The sequence below is a fragment of the Eretmochelys imbricata genome, chromosome 8 (genome assembly GCF_965152235.1).
Source record: "Eretmochelys imbricata isolate rEreImb1 chromosome 8, rEreImb1.hap1, whole genome shotgun sequence".
Taxonomy (NCBI): Eukaryota; Metazoa; Chordata; order Testudines; family Cheloniidae; genus Eretmochelys; species Eretmochelys imbricata.
In genome coordinates, this window is record NC_135579.1 from 35,338,876 (window position 1) to 35,365,641 (window position 26,766).

Below are 26,766 nucleotides of genomic sequence, written 5' to 3' on the forward strand. Positions count from 1 at the left end.
GAAGCAAGCCCGGCTGGGCTAGCACCTCCCCAGGCCAGCTTGCTGAACGCCGGCTGGGCAAAGTTTCGCATCTTACTTTGGGGTTTGTTTTTATTTTGTTTAAAGGGGAAGGACGGCGATAAACTCAAAGTTGCTTTTCGTCGTGGTGGTGGTGGTGGGGGGGAACACAAGGAGAGAGCAAAAAGAGGGAGTGTAGGAGACAGCGAGGGATGGCAGAGGGCTTGGGGGCTGGGATGTGGCCAGTGGGAATGCAGCAGCGGCAGCCACGCTGCAAGTTAATCAGATAATAATCAAAGCGATTGCATAAAAACCTCCTTTGGAGGCGGCTCGGCGCTGCCTGCCCGGCTGGAGGAGTTGCCCCGGGCTGCGGCTCACTTTGGGGCTGGTTGCTGGGGAGGGCGGGGGGAGAAGCCTGCGCTCAGCATGCAAAAGAGCAGGGCCAAGGGAGCGAGGCGGAGATGGCAGAGGCGGCGGCAGTGGGCAGCCGGCGAGTTGGTCCGGTCCGGGTTTTGCCGGCAGCCCCCGGGCAGCAGCAGCCCTATGCAATGTGGTTCGGCTGTCTATGTACTTCCAGAGCGAGGAGGGATGTAGAGGTGGGTTTGCGGGGAAGGAGACGCTGCCTTGGAGGAGAAACACCCCCCCCCACCCCTTCACTTCTTTTTTTTTCCCCTTCAATTTCCCATTGTGAGCCCCCCCCTCCTCCCATGCACGCGACCCTTTGATCTGGGCGCTGCAGCCCCCCCCACCCCGCTGATTTACCCCCCCGCCCCACAGCGAGGGGAGGGAGACAAACACCCCTCGCTTTGCAAAGAGACAATTTTTTGGCAGGTGCTAATTTTTTTTTTTTGCATGCTCTGGATTTGGCTCTTTAATCCGGCCGGCGACAGCTCGCGCGCGCACACACACACACACACACACACACACACACACTGCCCGGAGTGGTGGTGGCTGCAGCTCCCATCCTTCCCTTCTCCTCCTCCTTCCTCCCCTGCCGCTGCTGCTTCTCCTGCTCTTGCTCCGGATCGCTCTTCCTCCGGTAGGTGCATGAGAGTGAAAAGGCCCCTGTGCTTGCTAAATATGCAGATACATTCACGGGCGACGGAAGAGTTGGGGGAAAAGTCTCGGGAAAAAGTTTGCCCTGTAATTTCCCGTCCGTTCAGGTGCTGATCAGTGGCCCAGGGGAAAGGGGAGAGGGGGCAGATCAGACCCTTTGCTCCCACCCAGCCCCTATCCCTAACCCCCCTTCTCCCTACCTCCGCCGGGATGGAGAAGTGCGGCAGAAGGTTGGTCTCAGATCACTGGGTCTAGACAAAAAGAGGGGACTTTTTTTGGGGGGGGAAGGAGGGTGGTGGGATCCTCCGTGGGAGATGACCCGTGAGTTCGCCCCAGCCCGGCTGGCACCAGAGGTCCTTGGAGCAGAGGCAGAGACATCCCAGGAGAAGGGGGGAGGGTTATGCACCCTCCCTCACTTTCCTTTTAAAGTCCCCCCCCCAAGGGAAATTAATCGCTTCTCCCGCCCCGATTCTTCCAGTTTTGGGTATTTTTTGCGGGGTGGAGCAAACCCCAAGCACCGCGATTTGAAAGTGACCAGTCCCGTGTGTGTGTGTGTGTCTCTCTCTCTCTCCTGTAGCGCTCGGAGTCATGTAAGTCCCAGATCGCGGCTGCTTTATTGGGGTTGCTGCCGGGAGCGTGGGGGGTGGGGGGATTGTTGTGGCGGCCGCGAGGACGGGGCGTTTAATGAGCAAAGTTTTGTCTGCAATATTGAAATTGTCCCTCTTGCCCCCCCCTCCCCCCCCCTTGAGTGAAATTAACAGGAGGGGGAAATGGGATAGCAAATGTCAGTTTCCAGGGCGGGGCGGTGGCACGGTGGCTGCAGCCAGCCCCTCTATCCCAGGACGCTGCATTATTGATCGGGAGCCCACCCCCTCCCGATCTAATCACTGGGTTGTTTCCCGGGTTACAATGGTGTCTGAAAGCAGCAGGCTGGCTCGAGCTGACCCTTCTGCTTGTGTGAGCCGCGGATTAGAGCGGCGCCCGCTAGCGCCGCTGCAGCTCAGGGGCTGTCAGCAATTCCTAGCCCTGCTTTCCAGGGGCTGGCAATTCAGCAAACAAACCCAGGCCGCCCACCCTCCCTCGCCTGCCTCCAGCTTGCCATGCAGAGCCTGGCGCTGCTGGGGAGAGGGAGTGGACGGGGAGCAGCACAAGGCGGCTGGGGGGCAGACTTTGGGTTTTCCCGGCTTTAATTTGCCCTTTTTTTTTTTTTTTTTTTTTAAAAAAAAGCTGGAGGAAGAGGATTTGGGGCAGAACAGCGTTCCCTGGGCTGATCCCTTTGACTTGCGGGTTGGATATGATTTCTTTTTCTTTTCTGTAGCTCAGAGGGCATTCAAAGTGTTCCGGTCGCTTGTTCAGAGTTTTCTACAGGTTTCTTTTTTTATATAAAAGCAACAGGAGGGCTGAGTTTGTTTCATTTATTTTTAAAGCAAATTTTGCATCCACGGAGTAGTTGAAATCTGTCTATTTTGTTGTTGCCCATTTTAGTTTTGTTTCCCAAACTGCAGTCAGTGAGGGATGGCCAGTGTGCGGGATGCGCGGCTCTCTGGAACTGAGCCATGTGTGACAAGTAACTTAAGTTTGTTTTTTTTAACCAAGTAATATTTTCCCCCCACTTTGCCTTTGAGTCGGTAATATGCGATTCATGCTGGAGCTGCACTCCCCCTGCATTTGATGTGTGGGCACTGAATGTACACTAAGAATAAAAGATTAAATGGAAGCAGACGATTGCAGTGTACAATGTGTAATTTATCTAATACTCATCCACAGCCGCACGCTGCTAGCTGTAGTGCTGTAGTGTATTTTGCAAATGATTTACTGTACTGTTGATTATTATACAAAACTCGGCTCGGTCTTAGCTCAACTCATTGAGGCCCAATGACCAATGCCCTTCCCATTCCACCCAGTTATTTGGTTTGGGTCCTTTAATTCTTTGCTCAAATGAGCGATTAAAAAGGAAGTGCTACTTATTCTGGGTCCTAAACATAAACAAAGCTGTACACACATCCAGTGATAACAGATCACATGTGTGCAGAGCTCCATGTGACCCTGATCCAGCAATCTTTGCTCCCATGAGTAGATTCTTTGGAGAGGATGGGATGACTGGAGTGATTTGAGGACTACATGAAGGAGTAAAGGATCCATGCCCTCTTAGTTGTAGGATACCGGGAAATACCGTGTTTTAAAAGAAAAACTTAATGGTTGGGGCTGCCCCATCTGTAACCCACTGAATTAGAATGTAGGGCACATTTCTTATCACCATGCAGCTTGAAAGATACATTGCATGCAAGGGGTAGGAGCTGGGTCTTGCACCACTGAACTCAATGGAAGTTATGTTTTTGATGCGTTCGGGAATAGGCCCTGACTGATATGACAGTGTCAATGGTCCTTTAATAGTTCCCTTGCCTGGCTTTTCCAGGCTCCTTGGAGCCCTTATTCTGTCACAGGGACACTTCCCCACCTTCACTTGCTGTTCCACTTTCTAAAAAAAAAAAAGACTAAATTCCCAGCAGCTGCTTCCACAAAGCTACCCATGAACTTCCATGCTTATGCATGCAAACAGGACCCTGTGACTTCAAATCAGGTACCTGCCTATACAGGAGGGTGATTGGGTGTTTCTCTCCCTGATTTGCCTGTCCAAGGGTGTGATTTATTACAAATACACCCATAGCACCAGGGAGTGAAAATTTGGCCTGCAGGCTGCTTCCCTACAAGCAACTGCTGTAAGTAATTGTGTGGGGTCCAGCTTAAACCCACCAAAGCCAGGAAGTTCAGAGCTCAGACTGCAACTTCTTTGTTAACTCCAACCCCGTTTATCCCCTCTGTGCTGGAGGATTCCCCAAACACTGGGTGGTCTTCCATGCTGCACCTAGGCATAGGGAGAACTTGGGCTGACAAAGGTCCCACCCTGAATATACTTGCTTTCACTTATTGCTACTGTAACTGGGGTTTTTTCCTTTTGTTTATTTGTGTGAGGTTTTAAAAAAATGTTCCAACAGTTAAATAGCTTTGCTTTAATGTGCGCTTTGAAAGAAACATGAGCCATTGAAATTGAAGGCCAAGTAGCGAGGATTTTGCCTTTAAGAGGTGTTGATTAATAGAAAAGCAGACCTAGGTTTTTCCTTTGGAGTGTAAAGTACCCTTTAGTTAGACATAGAAAACAGAGTGCCCCTTTCCTCCCTTTTTAAAAAATTCCTTTCCTGAAAGATTATGCATGGTGTCACCTTTTGAAAAAATGACAACAGTCTGTGCATTTAGACCTTGATGAGAACTCTCAGTGCAATGTCAAAAACAAATCGGCTTCTTTAGTGCCTTATTGAGCACAAAACCCGTAAGTGTTGTTCTCCAAGGCTTTTGCCCACATTGGCGAGGCAGAGAGGGGTCGGTTTAGCTCCCTTTGCTGCCAAGTGTAAATTTATTGCCTGATTTTAGTAGTGTCCCCCTATGGAATTGGGAGCTGTTGGTAACATTTACTGTGTTCCCCTGTCATGGGAATGGGCTCGTTTTGTCACTTAAATCCAAGTAGGCGCCATTGTGTGCATGTGTGCGTAGATGTGCATTTTATCAGCCTTATAGACCCAATGATCTGACCTCCAGGGGTTTTTTGGGGGTTAACCCATCAGAGCGTGATAATAAAAGTAAACTAACAAAAGAAGTGCTTATAGCTTTCTGCTGGTGAGGGTTGACTTGGCTCTGTGTATTTGAAGTTCTAGTCGATGTTCTTCCTCTGCACATTAAAGCTGACAAAGTGGCTTATGAGGAAATGACAGGTTAAAGCGTCGGACAAATGAAATCGACATAGTAAATGTTCGGAATGATTTGAAAGTTCGGCTGATTCCATGAATGAAACTTGTTGAATGAACTTGTGTGGGACTTTTGTTTACTGGTGGCAAATGCAAAGTGCACATTGCAAAACATGATTGCTTACCCTGGATTAGAGAGATAATAAAGAAGATATTGGAAGTGTCTGCATTGGGCTAAACAAGGGCATTTGGAGCATGCAGAGGTTATTGAATGGGGGGTGGAATGGGGAGAAGGCCTTGGTGGTGCAGGCAGTTTGTGTGTGTGTGTGTGCGCGTGTGTGTGTGTGTGTCATGTGTGCAAGGGCTTTGTACAATGTAAAACTTTTTGAATGAATGCATGCACACATCATTCACAGGTTATCACCACTTTGGTGGGAAAATAGATGAATTGTTTGAGGCTTTGAGCCAAGTTGTTACTGACATGGACTTACAGGGGGAGATCTGAGGACCAAAGGGACCCAGCTTTGTCTCTGGCAGATGCCACAAGGTTGACTTTGGTGCAGTTGTGCTGGCTTACGCTAGCATGGAGTTTGGCCCACGGAGCCTGTGAAATAAGATTGGGCCGTGTTACACTCCAGCAGCGTGGGATGCCCTGAAGGCTGAGGACTGATCCAGTCTGCAGCATGAGCCCAGCAGCCAAAAGTGCATGTATGACATTAACTGGCTGAGGATGTATTTGCAGGTGCCTCTTTCCAAAAACCTGCTTGTTCCTCCTTGATAAAGGATGCAGTTGACACGAGTCATGCAAGAGGGGGATGCTGAAATGGGTTTATTGTGGTAGGGACTTGTCCAGTGCATCTCACTAGTGGCATCTATCACAGAGGGGCCAAATTGTCCTCTCCCTAAGCAGGGTAAATGTCCCCTTTGGTGAAGTGTGTCCCCTACCTGCAGAGTCAGTGGCATCTCCTCCATTGGTTTTGGGGAATCAACTCCCCTGCCCACCCAGTAGGTTGTGGGATAAACTCTTCCCCCCAGCAATGATCCAGAGAGAAGGCAGAGGGGAGCTCATGGCATTTCCTGACTTGTTCTCACCAGGGGCACTCTCGGGCCATGCGTTCGGAGCACGTGGGGACATGTGGCTGCCTGTCGGTATCCTCGTTTGTTCCTAAGCACAATGTGGTTTTCTGGTGGTTTCACTTCTGAGCTCCTCCAGTAGCACTTACGGCCAGACCCTCAGCTGGTGTAAATCGGCATAGCCCCACCGATGTCAATAGAAATGATCTACACCTGCGCAAGATCTGGCCCTTTGGCCCATTCAGATTTAAAAGCTTGGTAACACAGAGCAAGGTGAATTACAAGTGAGAGGGTTGGGGTTTTTTGGCGGGGGGAGAAGGGGACTGATTGGCTCTGGGTGCGGGGCAGGGTCATATGGGGCTCTTCACCTGTAGGGTGCTGGTTCCAATCTGGTTCTAGTGCAGCAGTGACTGGGGGCCATTTGGTGAGATGAATTGACCGTGTTCTCAGCTAAATCCTAGCAAAGCAGGAGCGTGCTGCTCAGAGAGACACTATTGCAAGGGGGGCTTGTAATTTTATTGCAAAATACTAGACAGCTTACTGGCTTGATCATCTTCTCGGTTACATCGGTGTCACGTTGTTGCCTTTAGCAGTGTAGGTCACTTCAGATTTACACTGCAAGTTCTGCTGATATTTTGCTTCTTTCCCATGTGCTTTCTCCAAGGCCAAAGTCTCCAGAGGAGGGCTGAGTTTGGAAAAGGGGCAATGAAGGAATTGGGGGTTTACTGTGTGAAATTAGAAGCTCTGAGCCAAACTCACTGCTGGCATAAGCCACCAGAGTTCTGTGACTTTACGGAAGTGTGCCAGTTTACACAAGCAGAGGATTTGGTCCCCAGCACCTTAGGTGCCATGGAAGGCCGTACTGGGGAGTGGGTGAATTTGCTGCAGTGCCCACCCTGCAACTGAGTGCGACTCAGGGGTCTGTAGAAAGTGTGGGTGGTGGGGCGAGGGAGAAGGAGAGAGAGAGAAGGCCTGACTTCCGCTCACCTCACCTGATTTCCGTTTACCCTAGTCTGAATCCACTAATCTCAGTGCAGTTCCTCCTGATTTACACTGGTATACAGGAGAGCAGAATCGGGCCCGTTGTGCCTGGAAGGGCCAATCTGGAGCTTGAAAGCCAGTGTGAGCCAAGTCCCTGTGAGTGGTGGTGTCGGTTACTCTCCCTGGGCCTGATTCTGCTCTCACGCCACTGGATCCAGGCTCAGGCCCTATGTCTGCCTTGGCCAGGTGGCACCTGTAGGGGGGCACAGGCGCGTAGCTCACGCAGACGAGGCGTTTGACAGGTGTGCACGCTGGCCCCCACCATGGGCAGCGGTCTGGCCACTTGAAACCGTTCTTCGGGGTGTAAAAAGGCTGGAGTCCAGGCTGTGTCCCTGATGCATTGGGGGGGTCCCCTGCCAGCTGGGCTTCACCTGGGCCTGGGCCGGGGGGGGGTAGCAGATGGTGCAGGTGTGAGTGAAAACCTGGAGGGAAGGGTGCTGCGTTACTGTATCTCTGGATGCTACCAGCCCCTGGTCCCTTCCACTCCCATTCCCTGGGTTTGCAGGCCTGCTGGATCATGCAAGTGCCATCGCTTCACCATTTACACCAACCCTGGATTTGGCCCTGAGGCTTTCCTAGGGGCTGCCCACCCCCTGGCTTTGGGGCCAGATCCTCCAGGGACCTGTAAATCAGGGAGCTCCATGGCACTACACCAGCTCTCACCCAGAGCGGAGCTGCGCTGGCCCCCTTGGTGGGAAGTTTCCCTCCCGATGCAGGACATGTTCCGGTGCTGGGATCCTTAGGATGGGCTGGGGGAGCCTTTGGGAGCGACTGCCACTTCCAGGGTGAGGAGACTTGAAACAAATCATGCCAAGCCTCCAAGATGACTGTCTTGGGGCCAGCTGCCTGCTCACCCGTCAGCAGCCTGGCCGTGTGCTGGCCTGGATCCCGCTCTGTCTGGGACCTAGCAGCAGGCATCTCCTCTGGCACTCTGCTACCTTTGCTATTCAAATGCCGTCCCTGCTTGGGAGACTCTGGATTTCCTGCCGGCGCGGTGGTGTGGCTTTCCACACTTTGTCTGGCTGCCACTCCATCACGCGCTTTGATGGCCACATTCAGGCTCACAATGAGGAGGCCGGAGCCAGCCCCCTCCAGTCCTGTTCCCCCCCCCCCGCCCTTTTTCCTTCAGCCTCCACGCAGATGCACCACTCCCCTCCTCAGGAGGCTGGTTCCACTGGGGCGGTGCTGACTTGCCCCGGTCTCTCCCCCACCCTCTTCACTGATGGCAAATTTGTTTTCCCAAACCCGGGCGCAGGAAGGACCCCTTGGTTAAGTGTATTAACAGTTAAACTTTCAGCTCATAGCTTAAACTCACCAGACCACGAAAAGCCTCCATCGTGTTTACTCATGCTCTGGTGCTCAACAAGAATATAGTGCTGAAGCTTTCCTCCACCCTCCCACCCCCCGCCCCTCAACTTCAACTTCCAGGAGAGAGGGGGCCTTTCTGGCGCTTTTCTCCTCCAGAGGACCCCGGATCTGGGGGCGATCCCAGCTTTTCCTGTTGGGTCTCTCTCCAGCTCTGCGAGCTTTGGTAAGAGAGGTGGAGACTGAATTCCTCCCTTGGCCAAAGGAGCATTTAACATTTCCCCCTCTCGCTAGCGCTTTGAATCCTTTTTTTTCCTTAACGGAAACCCAATTTGTTTCCTGTTGGAGCTGGGCAACTCCGATGGGATTGATCTTTACCCATTTTGATGAGCCTGTATGCCTAGCAACACCCAGCTCCATTGAAATTTACCTTCTGTGGAGTGGAGGAGGATGGTTGTTTGTTAAGCCAGTGATGCCCCAGGATCAGGGCCCCATTGTGCTCCACACTGCACAGAGTAAGAGACGGTCCCTGCCTTGAGTTGCTTACAGTCTGCATAGACCAGACAGACAAGGCAGGAGGGGGGGACAGACAAGGTATAACATACAAGAAGGGAGGCAAATGGCCTCTTAGATCAGTTTTATGTCTGGTGGGAGATGGGGTGAGTGGGGAGAGTGGAGGGGCTGAGCTAACAGGCCTACGGGGGAAAAAGGACCAGCAATATTGCCAGGAGTAGGGGGCTCGTAGGGGAGGTGGGGATGAGGCTGCAGCGGAGGAGCTGGGAGGGCAGAAGATAAGAGGTAGTTGGCGCAAATAGTGGGGGGAAAGGGGCTGCTTTTTTCCCTAACCAGCAAAGCCCTTATGCAGCCAGAGAGGGAGGAAACAATGGAATCTGCTTAGAGCTTTGGGGTCCGACTCCAAGGTGACGTGGACAAGGGGCAGGTTCCAGGGCAGCCAGTGGGTGTGAGGGGGTCAGCAGAGCCTGCGGCAGATCTCACTCCCCGTGGCAGCAATCGGCGGCGACTGCGCCAACCCCAGGCCGAGTGGCACCACCATAACAATGGTGTATGTGAAGCCGAGTCCTGCCGAAGGGGCTCTGAGCTGGTATGGCTTGTACCCCGTTCGGAGCTGTGGTTAAAGAAGGGGAAAGTTCTTTACTACTCTCCTGCTCATTGCTTCTCTGCCCATGCTCTGGCATGTTGGGGCAGGGCCGGCTTCCCCTCCTGCCCACTCGTGCTGCGTGTTGCCTGGGCAAGCTGCCTGAGCAGGGCCCGGGTACCAAGTGGTAGCTTCTCTGCAGATAAATGGGGAGCAAGGAACAGAGTGGCCTGGGTGGGAAAGAGCTGCTCTCGCTTGACTGGAAGGAATGGGCTTGATGTAGTAGGTCAGACGGGATGATCATCACGGTCCCTTCTGGCCTTAGCATCTATGACTCTCAGAGTTTCTCAGAGGCCCAAGGTATCCTGTGTGCCCCAGAGCTCTGCAGCCCCAGAGCAGCGTTGTTATGTGATGGGGGAACCTAGCAGTCTTGGATTGGGGGACAGATTTCATTTATTTTGTGGAGGGGTTTGCAGAGGGTGAGCCCAGAATTCATTCATAGGGGTGTGGAGCAAATCTGTGGGTTCAGTTATTAGGTGGTGGGAGGAGAGCCCAGAATGTATTTACTCTGTGTCTGTGTTGGGAGGTGTCAGGATTGATCTATTGGTGGGAGAGAGGAGAAGTGATCCTTTAAATCTGATAGGTGTGGGGTTGGGTTTTGTGTCAGCACATGTCCTTCTCAGCCAGGCTATCAGGTTTAATCTTCAGGCACCTATGTGTTACAGAAGCTTATGAGCCCATTTACCTGCTGTGACATACACATCACCTCTCAGTTCACCCTGCTCTGAGCTCCACGCACATCCCAGTTGGTGCAGTGCGGGGGAGAGGGGGTGCTGCATGGGGTATCAGGCACACCTTTAAAAGCCCTCTCTTCTTGGGTGCCTCTGGTCTTTGGGGGCAATGGGTATTGGCCCTGAGAGCACTGTCAGTTAGCACATGCAGAGCATTCTCTTCCCACACGTCTCCTCCCTTACATTGAGGAAGCAGGCGGATGGCATCGCAGGTCTTCTATGACAATCCATATCAATGCACAGGGCAGCCTGTTATTAGAAGAAGAAAAGGATTTTAAGGTCACAACTTTTTAAAGCAGCAGAATGAAGCAAAGGGGAACCCTTCTATTCTATGGAAGCGGTTGGATCAGCCTACATACCATATTGGGTTAACTTCTGAGGTTTGGAACGTTCCAAAATTAGTTTTCAGAGATAAATAGAGGGCCCGATTCTGAGACACATACATCAGGTTTACCCCAATGCCTTCATTAGGGTTACTCCTGATCTGTACCGGTGCAAATAAGATCAGAATGAGGCTTGGTGTGTGAAAAAGTGATTCCGCTAGCAAACGCGTGCTGCAGAATTGCTTTAATCTATTTTCTTCTGGGTCTCATGGCCTGTAATCTCTCCTCTTGTTCCATATTTTTTCTTTTCCTTTTGTCTGTCACATGGTCAGTGATCTTTCTCACCCAGCTCCCTGGACCCATCTCTGTCTCATCAAAGGGTGCTCCTTTTGTGCTTTGTCTTGATTGGAAAGTGTAATCCTTTCTGGATAATTAATACGAAGGCTTTAAAATGTTTTAAAAGTGACTCTGTAAGAGGCTCCTGCATCTGTCTTATTGATTCCATCTTAGATGTACCCATTTTACAAATAAAAAAGTTTTTTTTTCTAGTCTCCAGCCCTGCAACTTCCCCTGGGATTCTAGAGTCAAGCTGGGTTCTCCCCTTCCTGTGTATAATCACTCGGAATCATAAGCTGCTTCTTTTACAGGCCATATTCTGGATTCCTTAACGCTTATGCAATGCTACTAAAGGCACAGCTGCCAATCAGGGTATAATTTGGCCAGCAAAATCATTGTTACTGGGGATGATGCATCAGAAGGGAAATGCCACCTTTTTATATGTCAGATGAGAAGATTTCATATGGGATCCACGAGCCAACAAACATAGCTACCCCGATGCCATTTTTACAGTCACCTGTCAGAGAGAGCCCTACTTTATAGCGAATATCGTCACTGCATTGCAAACAGTTGGAATTTCGGGTTACCACTGATGTAGCTAGATTGTGAGCACAGGGCTCTGGAAGTTTATAATGTCCTCCATCCCTCTTCTTCCTCTCTGGATGATGCTTATGGTGGGGTGTTGCATCTTCCCATTTAAGCTCTTAGAAGTCATGAAAGTTAGAGATGGAAAAGAACCTAGACCACTGAATCTGTCTCTTGTCAAGAGCAAGCGCTAGTTCTCCAGCTAGAGAATGTAGTGGGTAATAAACATCCCCAGCACTTCATTGTGAGACATGGAGCCTTCCATTTCTATGTCACAGTTCAGATCCATCCTTGGGGTTTGATTCTGCTCTCACCTATGCCAATTTTCCAGTGGTGTAACTCCACTGACTACACTGGAGTGATTCCTGATTTATTGAGATGTGGGAACAAAATCCGTGACTGAAAATCATTTCTGGGCCCCACTGGTTGGTTGAGGTTACAACTGGCAAACTATATTTGAATTGCCAAGATAATTCTACAGGGGCCCTAGAGATGCATGTGATCTTATCCCACGGGCGATGGATCCAATTCTGCTCACAGGTGTAAATCCAGAGTAACTCCACTGTGTGGTATGGATTTGCTTCAGATATATGCCAGTGTAACTGAGAGCTGAATGAGGCCCAGTAATTTTTAGACCCATTTTGCCTGGCATAAGCCTGCACAATGTCATTGCAACAAATAGGAATTGCATCCACATGCCCCAGTGCTCTGAGGTCTTGATGCACTCTCATCCTGGACTCTGGCCTCCCTTGACTTCAGTTTCCTTAAGCGCAGCTTTTAAAGTCCTTGATTAGCATGACATCAGATGGCCATCCAGCGATCCAAGCAAGTGATGCCCTTGGCACTTGGGATGGTGGCTGTATGGTGTTTGAATTTGGGCCTTTAAATCTTGTTTGGCTTCAGCAGTTCTCCTTCCAGTTCATCATGATTTTCAGTTACTTTTCAGGCTTCTTTTTCTTTAAATTTGTGTTCTCATTCCGAGATTTTTCCTCCAGTTCTCAGTCATTCTCCACCCCACCCTCCCATGTGACGTGTGTTGCTTTGCTTTTGCACATACCTGGCTTTTATACATCTCCTTCAACCCTAATCACTCACCTCTTGTCTTCAGTCCAGCTGTTGATGTTCTCCACTGGGGGTTTCTCTTTTGAACACGTTCCCCCATTCTTTTCCATTCCTCTGTTATTTAACCTGTCATTCACCTCTGTCACATATGCAGTAGATGCCTCTGTCCTTCACCCTGAACATCCTTTTGTCTTCCCTGTAAGACTGTGCATCTCTAATGCTCCTTCACTATGGATGCTCTGAGCTTTTTCCTGAATGCTGCTGGTTCTGCTGCTCTCAGGATGTTCCCAGTGCTGACTTCCCAGCCGTACCATTAGGTGTGGGTGTGAGCTGAAATGCTTCCGTTAGGGTTTTCTCTTGACTCTTTCTGTGTGGGCCTCTTTAATTTGTTAGTTGCAGTCTTGCATCTGTAATTGCACTGAGCCGACACGTCAATGCCTGGTTCTTGCTGCTCAGTGGTTCTGATTTTAGAATATGGTTTACATGTACACTAGAACTCCCAGGGTGCATTAGTTTGCAAGGATTTCTGAGTTGTAAGGGACAGTTTGGTATTGTCAGTCACCAGTGCACATAAGGGATCATATTTACTGGTGTAAATCAGTGCAGCTCCTTTAGCTTCAGTGGCGTGCTATTGATTTACATCAGCTGTGGCTCTGGCCCCGTGTAGTCAAAATTAGGCCTGTATTTGACATTTCAGTGCCTTAGAATGTCACCCAACTACTGCATTGCTGCCCCCTTGGTTCAAGTGTAGCTGCTGTACCCCTGTGGGCCCTGCTCATCTCACTAGCTAAGCAGGATCAGGCTAGGTCAGTTCATGGAGGAAAGATCTTCTAGGAAAGCCCATGCTGCTGCCGCTGGAAGTGGTGTTTGTGGTTCAGTAGATGGGGTGATCCCCTCACGGTTGCTAGGGAAGAATGAACGCCCAAGGTGCTGTCCTCTGGATGAAATGGAAACCTGAGGACGTGATTCCTGTGGTCATTAAAGGGTTGGTGGTGCTTCTAGATTCACAGAAGGGACCATTAGATCATCTCATCTGACCTCCTGTATATCACCGGCCATCACATTTCAGCTAGTTACCCCTTTATTGAGCCATGTAACTTGTGTTGGGTGAGGCATCTTCCAGACAGGTAGCCAGTCTGGAGCTGAAGAGATGGAGAATCCACCACTTGCCTTCATAGTTTGTTCTAGCGGTTTGAGTAAGGGCTCGTCCACGCTACAAAGGCTTTGCTGGCACAGCTGTACTGGTGTAGCTATGCCGGAAGGGCCCCCTAGTGGAGACGCTGGTTATACCGACAAAAGGAATTGGCTTAGTTAAACCACCTGCCCCGCTGACATAAGCTGTTTTTTTTTGCTGGTATAACTGTCTGCACTAGGGCTTTTGCTGCGTAGCTATGTCAGGCTGGGAATGATTTTTTCACGTGCCTACCAACATAGCTATGCCAGCTAACTTTGTAGTGTAGACCTGTACAAACTTCTCAAAGCCCTTAGAAAATGTTTTTGATCCTTAAAATAACAAACACATCTTCATGGGGTGAGTGAAAGCCCGCAGGAGCTAAGTATGAACGGATCAAAGCAGGGAAATTGGAGGCACGTGCCACTAACGGGGCAGAGTTAAGGCAGTTTGAGTATCTTAAGTGGATTTTCATTCTTTCCCATTTAAGTTTCATTTAAATTTCACCTTAACTCTGAATGTGCTGGGTTTCTAGTGATTTTTTGTTTTGAGAATGACAGACTTCCTATAAATTACAGGATCCATGCACTCCAACTCACCAGAATTGTATTAGGATTTGATGGACGGCGTGGTAGCCTGCTCAGCTGTTGGCAGAGCCGGCCTAGAAACAGAATGGGAAAATGTGCTTTTAAAAAGTTTATATGTATATAAAAATTATATTTGGGGGCTGGGGGATGACTGCATCTGTTGCCACTCATCAGCATCCCAGCTGTGGGAGCCCTGGAGAGCTTTGTGTAGAACATAGAAACCCCACTGAGTCCTTAGTTGCATCCTAGATCTCAAAGCTCTCTGCATTATTGTGAGACCTGTTTCACAGCTGCGGAAGCCAAAGTACGGAGAAGGCAACTGACTTGTCCCGGGTCACGCGGTGAGTTGGCAGCAGTGGGGCCATTCCCCCAGTGATTTTTCAGGCCGTGCCCCTGCTTGATTTCGATGAGGGCTTTGGCTTAAAAACTGCCATTAGGGTGGCCCAGAACAAGGAGTTAAGCCCAGCCCTATCCATTGGGCCATGCCACTTTTATTGTACATAGAGAGCTAGCTCCTCGGCTGGTGGGATTCAGTGTAGGTCCATTGACCTCGGTGGCAATTTGCTGGTTTACACTAGATGAGGATAGGGTGATCAGGTGCCTGGTTTTTTGACTGGAAAGTCTGGTCGAAAAGGGGACTGGACACCTGATGTCCAGTTCCTGCGGGCGGGGGAGGTGGTGGGTCATCACCCGCTCCAGTCCCCACTCAGCTGGAGCAGCTTCCTACCTGCATTGGGCAGCTGCAGCTCCCAGCCCTGGCTCCGCAGGCGAGTCCCTCCTGTCTCAGGTGGGGTGGGGGGTGGAAGGGGCAGGTGGGGGAGAGGGAAAAAGCAGTGAGCGACAGGGGGAGGGGGGAAGAGGAGTGGATAGAGGGTAGGGCCTTGGGGGGAAGAGGCGGGGCAGGGGAGGTTCTGACTCTCCTGCTGGAGTGTCTGGTTTTTAAGTATTACCACCTTGGCAATCCTAGATGAGGATCTGGTCCAGCATGTACAGTCCGTGCATTTGTAACCCCTGGTAAGTGGCAGGATGTGTAATACACACTTGGCATGGGTGACATGGTCGCATATGTTGTGTGTAGGAAACGGACAGTTCAGGGCGGCAGGAAGCAAATCCATACTGTCTGTGTTGTCTCCTCCTTGCTGTATGGCTGCTCCCATGGGAGAACAGGCCAGCGCTTGGGGACTACATTTTCCTTCCTCATCTCTCTGGGGCTCTGCACAGCGTGGGGCAGGAGCAGCTCCTTCCGCAGCCTGCCAGCAGCGCTCCTGATCTGGATGGGGTCAGTAGAGAGCTCCAGGATGTGTGCCCACCTGCATGCTATCTCCACCGTGCCCCAGGCTGTTGCCTGGCTGGCACCTGAATTTGGGTCCATCTCTACATGGCTCTTCCTCTAGACAAGCCTTTTGTTCTTCGTTTCTGGAGACTTTTGACCTAATTGCTATAACCTCTATGAATGACTGAAGATTGCTGCCTCTGGGTGGCATTGTTGTGGTTGCCCTCTGCTTTACCTTCTTCATCTCACTAATCTGATGACCAGAAAGTATTCAAAGCATTCCAAATATGGGTTCATTGTCTGGCTCTTTACAAAGCACAAGAAGGATTTCCTGGGACCATTATTCAATAAGTCTATTTATACTCCCTGTTGTGTGTGTACGCTACAATGTAGAATCATATTGCATTGCATTTGAAATTGCACGTGCAGTTTCAGTGATTGTGCATATAAATCAGGAATAGCACGCACAAATCATTGGCTCTGGTTATTTGTGTGTCTGATTGCAGTAAATGCACATGCAAATCACACGCAGTGTGTGCTTTGTCTTTAACAATCAGGCCCGTTTTCTATGTGACATATGTGTGTGTTAGATGCAGCTATCTACTCTGTATTGAGTGTGGTACACCGGACCCTCGCTAGAACGCGCGTCTATATAGCACGAATTCGCATATAACATGGTCGCGGCCATGGATCCCAAATTTAATTATTTTAATTGCATTTCATTTTAATGCAGTCCCCGCTATAACGCGGTATCGCGCATGGATCCCAAATCCTGCATTCTAGCGAGGATCCGGTGTACTTTGTCGCTCGAAGGCCATGTTCTGCACAGGGGTTTTGGCCCATGCACCCAGGACCGTCCCTAGCGATTCTGGGGCCCTATGCAGTCCCCCCGCGGGGAGGCCTCTGCGGGATTGGGGGGGGCGACCCAGGCCTCTACAGGGGGGCCGGGGCTGACTTGGGGGGCAGGGGGGAACCACCCCCCAGCACTCACCGGCGGCGCGGCTGAGGCCGGGTCGCTGTGCTCCCACTGCCAGTGAGGGCAGGCCCAGCCCCGCGGCTGCAGAGCTCAAGGGACCGGGGGCGAGTCTGGAGCAGAGCAGGGGCGAGGCTGGGCCTGCACTCACCGGCAGCGGGAGTGCAGCGACCCGGCCTCAGCCACGCCGCCGGTAAGTGCTGGGGGGGGGGAAGGGGCGGAGGCCCAGGGGAAGAAGCCGGTGGGGAACGGGGGGCGGAGCAGGGGCAGGGGCCTGGTGAAGAACCGGAGCAGGGACTGGAGCAGCATGCAACTGCGCAGGGCACCAGGAAATTTGGTGCCTCAAATTTCCTGGTGCCCTATGTAGCTGTGTGCTTTGCGTATGGGTAAGGACAGCCCTGCATGCACCAGGGAGAGTGGTGATGCAGAGAGCTTCTCCCCCAGCACCTTGCGACCCTCCTGCCATGCCACTGCTGGGGCTAGACCAGTGGTGGGCAACCTGCGGCCTGCGGCCACACGCGGCCCATCAGGGCAAGTCACTGGCGGGCAACCAGACCATTTGTTTCCATATGTATGGCCACCCGCAGCTCCCAGTGGCCGCGGTCCACTGTTTCCGGCCAATGGGAGCTGCAGGAAATGGTGGCCAGGCCTGTGCTACTTCCCGCAGCTCCCATTGGCTGGGAACAGTGAACCGTGACCACTGGGAGCTGCGGGTGGCCATCGAAATGTAAACAGTCTGGCGGCCCGCCAGCGTCTTGCCCTGATGGGCCACAGGTTGCCCACCACTGGGCTAGACTCTGTAGCTGGGGGGCACGAAGGGGCTGGAACACCACTTCCCCTTCTGACCTAGCACAGTGATGGCACCCCCTTGTGGTCTCCAGAGGCACTGTGCTGCTTCAGCACACTCCTGAGCTGCCCCATCTCCCCCTGGGGGGGTCTGTGGCCCACACTTCCATCCACCCCACCGTGTGTGTCTTTATCTAGGGCACCAGGGATCCGTCCCTGAGAGGTGCTGTGGCTTTGTACCCTTTAGAAGTGCTGCCTTTGGCTGCAATATACTAACTGCCTAGGATAGTCTGTGAGTTTTCTGTGCATCCCCTGTATGAAAGTGTAAATCTCTTGTGACGTGGGGATCAGAGGACAAGTCAGAGACCTTACTGTGATGGGGTCCCCTGGTTTTGGGCTTTAAGTGTCCAGTAAGAAACAATCCTGGACCCAAAGAGTGTATGATCAAGACAGACCAAATTCAGAGGGGAAACTGAGGCACAGAGATACATGACTTGCCCGTGTCACACAGGGAGGCTGGGGTAGAGCTGGGCATTGAACTAGATCTCCTGGCTAGTCTTTTAAACACAGGAGCCTCCTGGCTCTCTGAATCAGGTGACATGGCACATGCCGGGGGGCAGGGGGTGTTCAGCCCCTAACAGCATAGGAAGAACCCATCCTTCACATGCCCACTGTCCCGAACTCTCTAGGCAGGAGATCTGTTCTATGCTAAGGGCTCTGGCTTTCCTTTTTCCTTCTGCTGCTCTGTCCTGCTGGGTCTGACCCCCACCCCCGCCTCCACATTGCCAGGTTTATCCTTCTCCCTTCCTTTCTGTCCCAGCCGTGTTGCCTTTCATTGATCCGTGGTCAATTGCAGAATCAACTTGTCTGCTCGCCTGGGCTCCTCTCTGGCCTCCCTGAACATGACTGCCTGCCCTGATTCTGTGTCCTCCACTAACATCACCCCCTCGCTGCACTGTACTTCCTCCAGGTCCTTGACAAAGCGAGCGCAAAAAAATGGTCCTGATGCTGATCGTTGCGATGCTCCAATACTCACCTCCCTCCTTCCCAAACTATTAGCGCTCACAAGGAAACTAGGTCTTTGATTTCCAGGCTAGCCCTTTATCCACTCAAGTAGCTCACCCTCTATACCGTACTTACTGACCTTGTAGATTAGTCCTTTGTGCGGCGCGCTATCAAAAAGCTTTTCTGATGTCCACGGCTTCCCTCATCAGTGCACTTTGTCGCAGCTTTGAAAACTTCATTCCGATTTGTTATATGCCCTCACCCTTTTATGAAACTGCTAATTAAATTATCACTCGTCTACGGTATTCTTCCTGGCGCTGATCAGGGGAAAGATTTGGGGGTTATTGCGTGCGTGCGTGGGGAATATTACGGAGACAGCACCAGGAAAATGAGGCAGGAGACTGATTTGTTAAAGGGAAAGTGTAGCATGCAAAATGAGAGAGACACTGCTGTCTCATTCCTTGTTAGATACCTAGCAAGAACACTGTGCCAGTTGGGTAGCATGCCACAGGCAGGGGATTGCTGCCATGGGCAGGGTGCTGCCCTGGGGAGGGTACTAGGGATGACACCAGGTACGGTGGAACAGAGGGGTAAGGAAAGGATTAAGGAAAGTGCGGTTAGTTCTTGGTAGAAAAGGGGGCATTTGGCCTCCAGTCTTGCTCCAGAGGGAGTGAGTGGCACTGCTCTCTTTGACTTATCAGGGGGCAAGATCAGGCCCTGAGAGATGTGTTCAACTCAGCAAGGGATCAGTACAGTCATATGCAGTGATGAGCTGCCAAACTCTGAAGAACCGGTTCCTTCACTCGCTCCGGGTCTTCGGCGGCACTGAGGGAAGTGCCGCCGAAGACCTGGAGCACCGCCGGGTGACTAAAAAGGGATTCTCAAGGTGAGCCTCCCCAGCTGGGATCTCAGGTGGGCCAGACAGGACACTCCTGTGGGCCAGATACGGCCCGCGGGCCGGAGTTTGCCCAACCCTTTAACAACCAGTTCTAAACTGGCTTCTAAATTTAACAGCCGGTTCGCGTGAACTGGTGCAAACCAGCTCCAGCTCACCACTGGTTATATGCTTGTCACACTGATCCTGGCTCTAAAACCAACGGATGCAGGGCCACTGCTGCTGTCAGTTACTGTGGTGTCCATTGGCCGAACACCGTTGGCTTGAGCGCTACCGCTCCGGATTCACACCGCCAGAGCTGAGATCCGGATCAAGGCTCTCATCTCTACAACTTGGGCAGAGCAGTGTCATCGCAGGGATAAGGGTCCCACGCGGTTAGGGGGACAGCTGGATTACAGAGGTGTTGGGCCAGTCGCTGGGGCTCCATCAGAGCCACTGGCACAGCAGCGCCGGGCACCAGCTGAGGATCACCCTGGGTCCGTTCCCCGTACCAAGCAGCCTGAGTATGGAAGTGAGCAATGTTGCCTCCTAGTGGTTGGCCCACAGAGAGGATCTGGACCTGCTAGAAGTGTTTGCTAAGGGAGTTCTCCCTCAGCTCAAGCGGGCGAGGCCTATGTATTTGGCAGGTCTGGCTCCCTAGGGAGATTTGCTGCCCATTGAAGGCAGGTAAATTCCGGGGCATACTCAGGAGAAGTGTGGCCCTTCTTCTATGTGCCCCTTTAAGTCTCTGTCTCAACACTTGGTGCCTCCTATTGCTAAGCATTGTGGGGATCCCCCTGCTCCATCCCTTGGTGCTCAGATATTGTGGGGTGAGAGGGCTAGTTGCTAACCAGCTAGATTTATCTGCTTGTTGCCCTGAACTTGCATCATTTGCGGGATCCACATGGAACCAAAGCCCTTCTCCAAAACCTCTTCCGCCCATCCTGGTGTTAATGGCCAGCTCTGCGCCATGCCCCAAGCACCGAGCTGGAGGTGGGCAGCAGGGGACCTGGAGTTTGTCGAGCAAACTGTTCCTGGCTCAGCTTCAGAGGCTATTTAAAGCAGGGGGGAAAAAAAGACTCCCGTCTGGCATGGGTTTTAAAAGGCTGGTGTGCCAGCTCCAGGCACCCGGGGCATTGGCTGTGCATCTGTGCCCGCCCATTTACCTTGGCCTCCGCTCCAGCAGTCAATAAAATAAAGTGCTCCCCTATCTGCACGGCTCCCTCCCCTCAGCCGGCCCGCTTCCTCCGCTCACCAGTGGCCGCAGCGGCAGCGTAGGGAACTCCACGCTCATTTCTCTGCTGTCACCCCCAAATGTGGTTGCTGGTTTCCTTGTTTCCCTCCTGTGTGGCAGGGTGGGGGGAGGCTGGGGGTGGGGGAGTGGTATCTGATTGCTTTCGGAGAGGGAGCAGTGTGCGCTAGCTGCTAGGATTGCCGCCCGCTGCCACCATTTTGTTTGGCCGGGGGAGCGCTGCAGCAGTGAGGCGTGTGGTGTTAGCGCCTTAATGAATCAGGACAGCATGCAAATTCCTGCCTGCCATGGTGGCCAGCGGGTCTGTCCAAGCGCGCGCTGTCTCGCCCGGTGAGTCTGCTCGGATCCTCTCAGGGCTGCTGACAGAATGATTTAGTTTGCACAGTTAAAAAAGAGAGAGAAAAAAAGTCATTGCAGCTCTGTGCAACAGGCCGGAGGGCTGGGAGGTGCACTGGGGAGAGCAGAATGCCAACGGCTAGGCCAAGGCTTGCGGGGCATGGCTGCCTGTACAGACATCTTGAAGGGCAGTTTGATCTCCCAGCTAGGCTGGCTGGCATGGAGGGGATGGGCTAGTTCCCCCAGCTCATCCCCCTGTGGCATCAGGGAGCAGTGAGCTAGACTGATGGACCCCAAACCACCGCAAATCTCCACGCCACAGAGGAAGGTGAAAACCCCTGAGCTCACTGCCAGTCTGAGCTGGGGGAAAATTCCTACCTGACCCATATACAGCGCTCAGTTAGATCCAGAGCCTGGGAGCAAGAACCAAGCAGCTGAGAGAGAGACTGCTCAGAGCACTGGCCCACCCTGCCTAATGTCTCATCTTCAGCTCTGTTGCCTCAGAGGGAGGAGACCAAAAACCCCCACCGTGGTGGGGTCGGGGGGAACATCCCTTCCTGACCCCTGCAGGTGGCTGGCTGACGCCCTGAAGCATGAGCTTTAGGAACATCAGACATAAACCAGACGCGAGCTCCAGGGCTGCCAAACGCTGTCTCCCACCCTCACCAGCAGCCCTGTCATACAGTCCCACTCATACATTTGTCCAGCTCTCTCTTAAAGACAGATTTGCAAATTTGACACCATCAGCTCAGGATTAAACAAAGACTGTGAATGGCTAGCCAACTACAAAAGCAGTTTCTCCTCCCTTGGTGTTCATACCTCTACTGCTAGAAGAGGGCCTCATCTTCCCTGATTGAACTAACCTCGTTATCCCTAGCCTGATTCTTGCTTGCATATTTATACCTGCCTCTGGAAATTTCCACTACCTGCATCCGACGAAGTGGGTATTCACCCACGAAAGCTTATGCTCCAATACGTTTGTTAGTCTATAAGGTGCCACAGGACTCTCTGCCGCTTTTACAGATCCAGACTAACATGGCTACCCCTCTGATAAAAGACAATTAAGTTGTTTGTTTGTCTCCATAATTCCAGAACCTCACCCCTTGATGGTTAGAAACCTTCTTCTCATTTCCAGCCTGAATTTGGTCAGGGCCAGTTTATACCGATTTGTTCTTGTGCCACCGTTGTCCTTTAGCTTACATAGCTCTTCTCCCACCCTGGTTTTTACTCCCTCGTGCATTTTATAGAGCAATCAGGTCCTCTCAGCCTTCTTTTTGTGAGACTAAACCAGCCAAGCTCTTCCAGTCTTGTCTCGTAAGAGAGGGCCTCCATTCCCCCGATCATCCCAGTAGCTCTTCTCTGCACCTGCTCCTGTGTGAATTCACCTTGCCCAATCACGGGTGCCCAGCATTGCACACAGGATTCCAGATGAGGTCTCACCAGTGCCTTGTCCGATGGCATTAACACTTCTCTAGCCCCGTTGAGAGTGCCTTGCCCTGTGTGATAGGGAAGGAGTGTCATTTTACAGATGGGGAAACTGAGGCACAGAAAGTTGTTTGCCCAGGGGCATCACAGTGAGTCAGTGGCTGCACTGGGAATAGAGCTCCAGCGTACCAGTTCTAGACACTCCCTTCTCTGTGACATTCCTTTTAATGATGGGTGTTAGTGATGTGCACCAACTGCATGCCAGTGAGAGGATTGGAGGCTTGTCGTCTTCCAAGGATATCGCTATAGGAGAGAGACCAGTACATGCAAAGATCATAGGATGATGGGCAGGGGGAGGTGTATGCATAGATCCTAGGACGGGGGGCGTGGGGCGTGGAGAGGGGAAGCGTGTGAACCCTAGGGTTTGGGGGGGGGAGTAAAAGAAGGGGAGTGCACAGATCCTAGAATAGGGGTGGGAGAGGTGTATACAAATGTTCCAGACCCTCCCCCTGCCCTGGGCAGCTTGCCCTGGGGGGCGGGTATATGGGCCGGGGGCTGCTCTTGAGCACCCCATCAGCAGCCTGGGCTCCCTGGGCGGCTCTTACCATGGCCTGGTTCTGGCTTCTGGCTTGTCCAGGGGTGGGGCCTTGGGGTAAACAGGGGGGGGGGGCAGTGCCACAGAGGGGGCAGGGCTCCTGCATGTGTCCCACTTTTGCCTTTTGAAAAGGTGGTCACCCTAGTGACAGCTGCCTAAGGCGTGTGCGGGGCCGAATCCGGCTGTGTGCTCAGAGGCCACCTACTGGATCGGGCTCCTGAGATGAATTCACACCAAATATCTGGGGTGGGGGGAGGGAGGGCAGGCACGCCCTCCTGTTGTCCACCCCCATGGTAGGGTGCTCCCCGGGAAGTGGGAGACCTCTGGTTCAAGTCTCTCAGCAGATTCCACTGAAGGGAGAGAAGGGATTTGAACAGGGCTCTTCACCCTCTGGTGAGGGCTGTTGGGTGTTCTGAGGTGCGGCTCCCCCTGCCTATCCTGCTGACGCTGTTGTGCTCTGGATAAATGATTAAAGCATCATTGGAGCGGGGGGACTGATTGCCAAGGGGTTAGAACAAGGAGTGACGGGATGAAATAGAGCAAGGAAACACTTTGGCTGAATATCAGAGAACTTTTCTGAACACACAGGCCTCTTGGACTGAGGAATGATCTCCCAAAGAGAGCTACAGCAGGTGCAGTCCATGGCTGTTGCATTGGCGAATGCAGCCTAGGAAGCTGCCCTGCCTTGCCGTGGTGCATGGCGTGCGTTGGGACAGAGTGGCTGCAGGATCTAATAGGCCTTTGTATTTTTCCATGATCTAAGAAGAGCAGCAATAACGCAGCCTGGTGCTTATTTTCCCAAGTACCCTTTAAGAAGCAGATTATTTATTGTCCCCTTCCGTTAAACACTGGAAGCTCGTAAGCTAAAATTAATTGATGGGATTTGGGAAGGGAAATATGTGCTGTTCATTCTTCCTCCCTCAGTTCCACATCTCCAGATCCCCATGTGTTTCTCCAGGTCCCATCTTGTAGTGTTTAGATCTTTGTTCCTTTAAATCAGATCCTTTAATAAATACTTATTAACCATCTTGATGGGGAGAAATGGTTTCACCTTGAAAACTAAGCCAGTGGCCCCGACACCTCTGCATCTTCACATTGGTTTGATGTGTTCTGGGATTATTTTTATTCCCTGGTTGAACTTTTCAGGGCTGATACTGCGGGGTGCGGAGCCGCTTCACCTCCCCCTACCACGCGTGGGAGTTCAGGGCTCAGTCTCTCTCCCAGCCCTAGGCAGGATGGGACCTTTTATTTGTGAAGGCGTTGGGGGATTAGGGAAAGGCTTAGTAAACATGACCTCAGGTAAAGATTAAGACAAAACAGCAAAGTTTTTCACGCTGATGCACTGTGAAGATTAAATCGGGATGAATTCGCTGTATTGTGAGGATTGGGGGAGGAGAGGGATGGAGGGACAGAGGTAAGTGGGCTGAGGGTCAGGGACAGAGGTAAAGCAATGCATGAGATGGATTCTGTGCCAGCCAGCCCCTGTGTACCAGGCAATGGCTACATCTGTTCCTGGCCTCCCTGGGGGCCATGCCAGGGCTGCTGCGATGCCCCTGGGGAGGCATGGAGCGCATCAGCGCCCATCTCAGTGCTCTGAGGCTGCCCTGAATTCAGAGAGAGAGAGCAGGAGGAGGTAACCAGGTCAGGCCTGAATCACAGTGGTCCATTCGATGCCAAGCTGCTGCTTTTGGGGAGTTCTGATGCATGGCAGGGGGGAGCTGTCCGGGAGGGGTTCCAGCTGGCGCACTGGTGGGCTGTGGCCCCCGCCTTGCGAGGGAGGGCAGGGTCAGTGCTCAGATGGGAGACCCAGGCACCGCAGGTGCTGTGGCGCTGATTCAATGGGTGGTGCAGTTCTTGCCGAGTCAGCACCGAGCCCCCTTCTGAGTCAACACCAAATCATCCCCCCAGCTAGTCACTCTGGCAGGGATGCTGCATTGCTGGGCGTGCCGTGTTTCTGACGGGACCTGCAGCTGAGACCCTGACTGCTTGTGCTCCTAAAAGACCCTCTGGCCTTTGTTCTAAGTGGAGAGGCATTAACTCTGTTTTCCGGGCCAGATTCCAAGTCAGAGCACCCCATGGTGCTTGTCTAAATTCCCCTTGCGGTTTCAGTTGGATTTGGGATCCTACACCTTTTTCCCTAATCTGTGGCTTAGTTTTGCTGTTAGCAGTTGAACAGCTGCCATGTTCCACCCCGGAGAGGACAGCATTTCTATTGTGGGTTGAGCTAAGTAATTCCTCAACATCCCTTCGTTATCACACCAGAGTGTGACTAATTAATTCAAGTTTAAAATATCTCCCGAGCACCTCAAAGAATCTAGACCCTGAAAGACTCTATGGAGAGGCAAATTCTTCTTATTTATAATTTGTGTTAGCAGCTGGGAGCCCCAGTTACGGACCAGGACCCCAAGATCTAGGTGTTGTACAGACACAGAACTTCTTCGGCTCTGTGGGGCTGGTCCAGTCCTGCTCTGATTGAAGCTAATGGAAAGTCTCCCATTGTCTTCAGCAGGAGCAGAGTTGAACTGTGAAATTTTTCACCTTCAAGGGACATCCTCCACATGAAATCTAGTCAGTGCCAGCATATGCTAGTCCTGCCCGGACTCCCCCTGCCAAGCCGTGTGATCCCATTTTCCTATTTCAAAAGAGGTTTTTTTCTCTCCCCTCTTGCTGTGAAAAAGACCCACACAAGCAACAAAGAAAGCTGGCTGATGGCACGACTGTACTGGGGGAAGAGTGCGGCCGGGGTGGGGAGGGGGAGCAAAGTGCTGTCAAGTGCACAAAGCAAACAGGCTGCGGATTTTTAAAATGGAAGCTGTTCAGCTGTCGTCTCTTCACCTGCACTAGCGTCGAAGTCTTAGTAATTGCGACTAGCCTAATCCTCCAAATAACTGACACTCCGCCGAAAGTCCAGGGCCTCAGCGGCTAATCTGAAAGGACATTTAACTCAACAGAGAATGCTGGAAAACACTTGGAGTAAATGTGAACGTTTGGGAACGCAGAAGCAAATCCAGCCTCTCTTTGAGCCCTTCTGCTGCCCTTGCAGGAGGATGGACTCCATCGTCTGTAATATACGGTCTTTTCCATTTTGAGCTCCTCTGATCCTCTATCCCGCAAACCTAGCCCACGATTCCCCATGGAGCAGAGATCTTTAAGGATTAGCTGGGGACCTGAAATTTCAGCTGCGTATTGAATATTCATCAGATAAAACCTCTTCTCTCCGGCTAGATCCCTGCCCCTGGGCTTACGCTGGTGCCCACCGTGTCTGCGTGTGTGTCGCGATGCCGGCACGGCGATGTACATTGAAACGAAATGAGCAAGTTCTCCTCAGTGCATCACCAAGATGAAAACATCTTAGCTCCCGTTTATTATTGAGAGGTTGTAACCAGACAGTGGGAGCTGCTGGGAAAAGTGAGAAACTGACTGAGTCTAGGAGATAGATGCCTCTATGGAAAATTCAGCATCGCCCCAGCATCACCAGTGCAGCATTGTGAGGCAGAGGGGCCTGATCTTCCTCTCACGCCCACTGGATTCACTCCCTTGGCTTTCCAAGGTGTTCGGAGCTATCACAGTTGAGAAACACAGGGCGTTTTAACCTGGGGAAGCAGTAACATGGCATTACAATAGCCGTTAAAAGGGTTGCTGCACCAGTCCAGATGCTCTTTTCCTGATCCTACAATTCTTTAGGCCTGACTCCTCTCCTGTTCCGGTGTGGATCAAGAGTAACTCCCTCCATGGGGTCATGTGGTTTAAGGAGAATTCAGATCAGGCCTTTCTGTTTTTACACTGCAACGCGGTGTAAAAATCTGGTGGATTCATGCAGCTGTCTCAGAACTCATGGAAGGGTTACAGCCTGAGGATCAGACCCTCTGTTGGTGGAAATCGGTACAGCCCATTTACATCAGCTGGGGATCTGGGCTGCTGAGGTGCAGAAATCAGTGGGGAAGAGGAGATGAGAAGCGTGAGAAGGGGGTGATATTAAATACTGGTGTGTGCAGATGGTCAGAAGCTCCTGGGGATGTTGGCAGCGTGGAAGAAACGGGGTTTGGGCTGCAGTTTAGACCAGTGGTTTTCAAACTGTGGGTC

The 26,766-nt window shown here is 51.9% G+C and overlaps 1 protein-coding gene across 1 annotated transcript in view; it reads left to right on the forward strand.

Annotated features, from left to right (window-relative positions):
• Positions 1 to 939: 939 nt before the first annotated feature.
• Positions 940 to 26,766, forward strand: part of CXXC5 (CXXC finger protein 5) — a 97,602-nt gene continuing 71,775 nt past the window's right edge. Inside the window, exon 1 of the mRNA XM_077824180.1 lies at positions 940 to 1,036. The gene's annotated coding sequence lies outside the window, so the exon portion shown is untranslated. The remainder of the gene's footprint in view (positions 1,037 to 26,766) is intronic.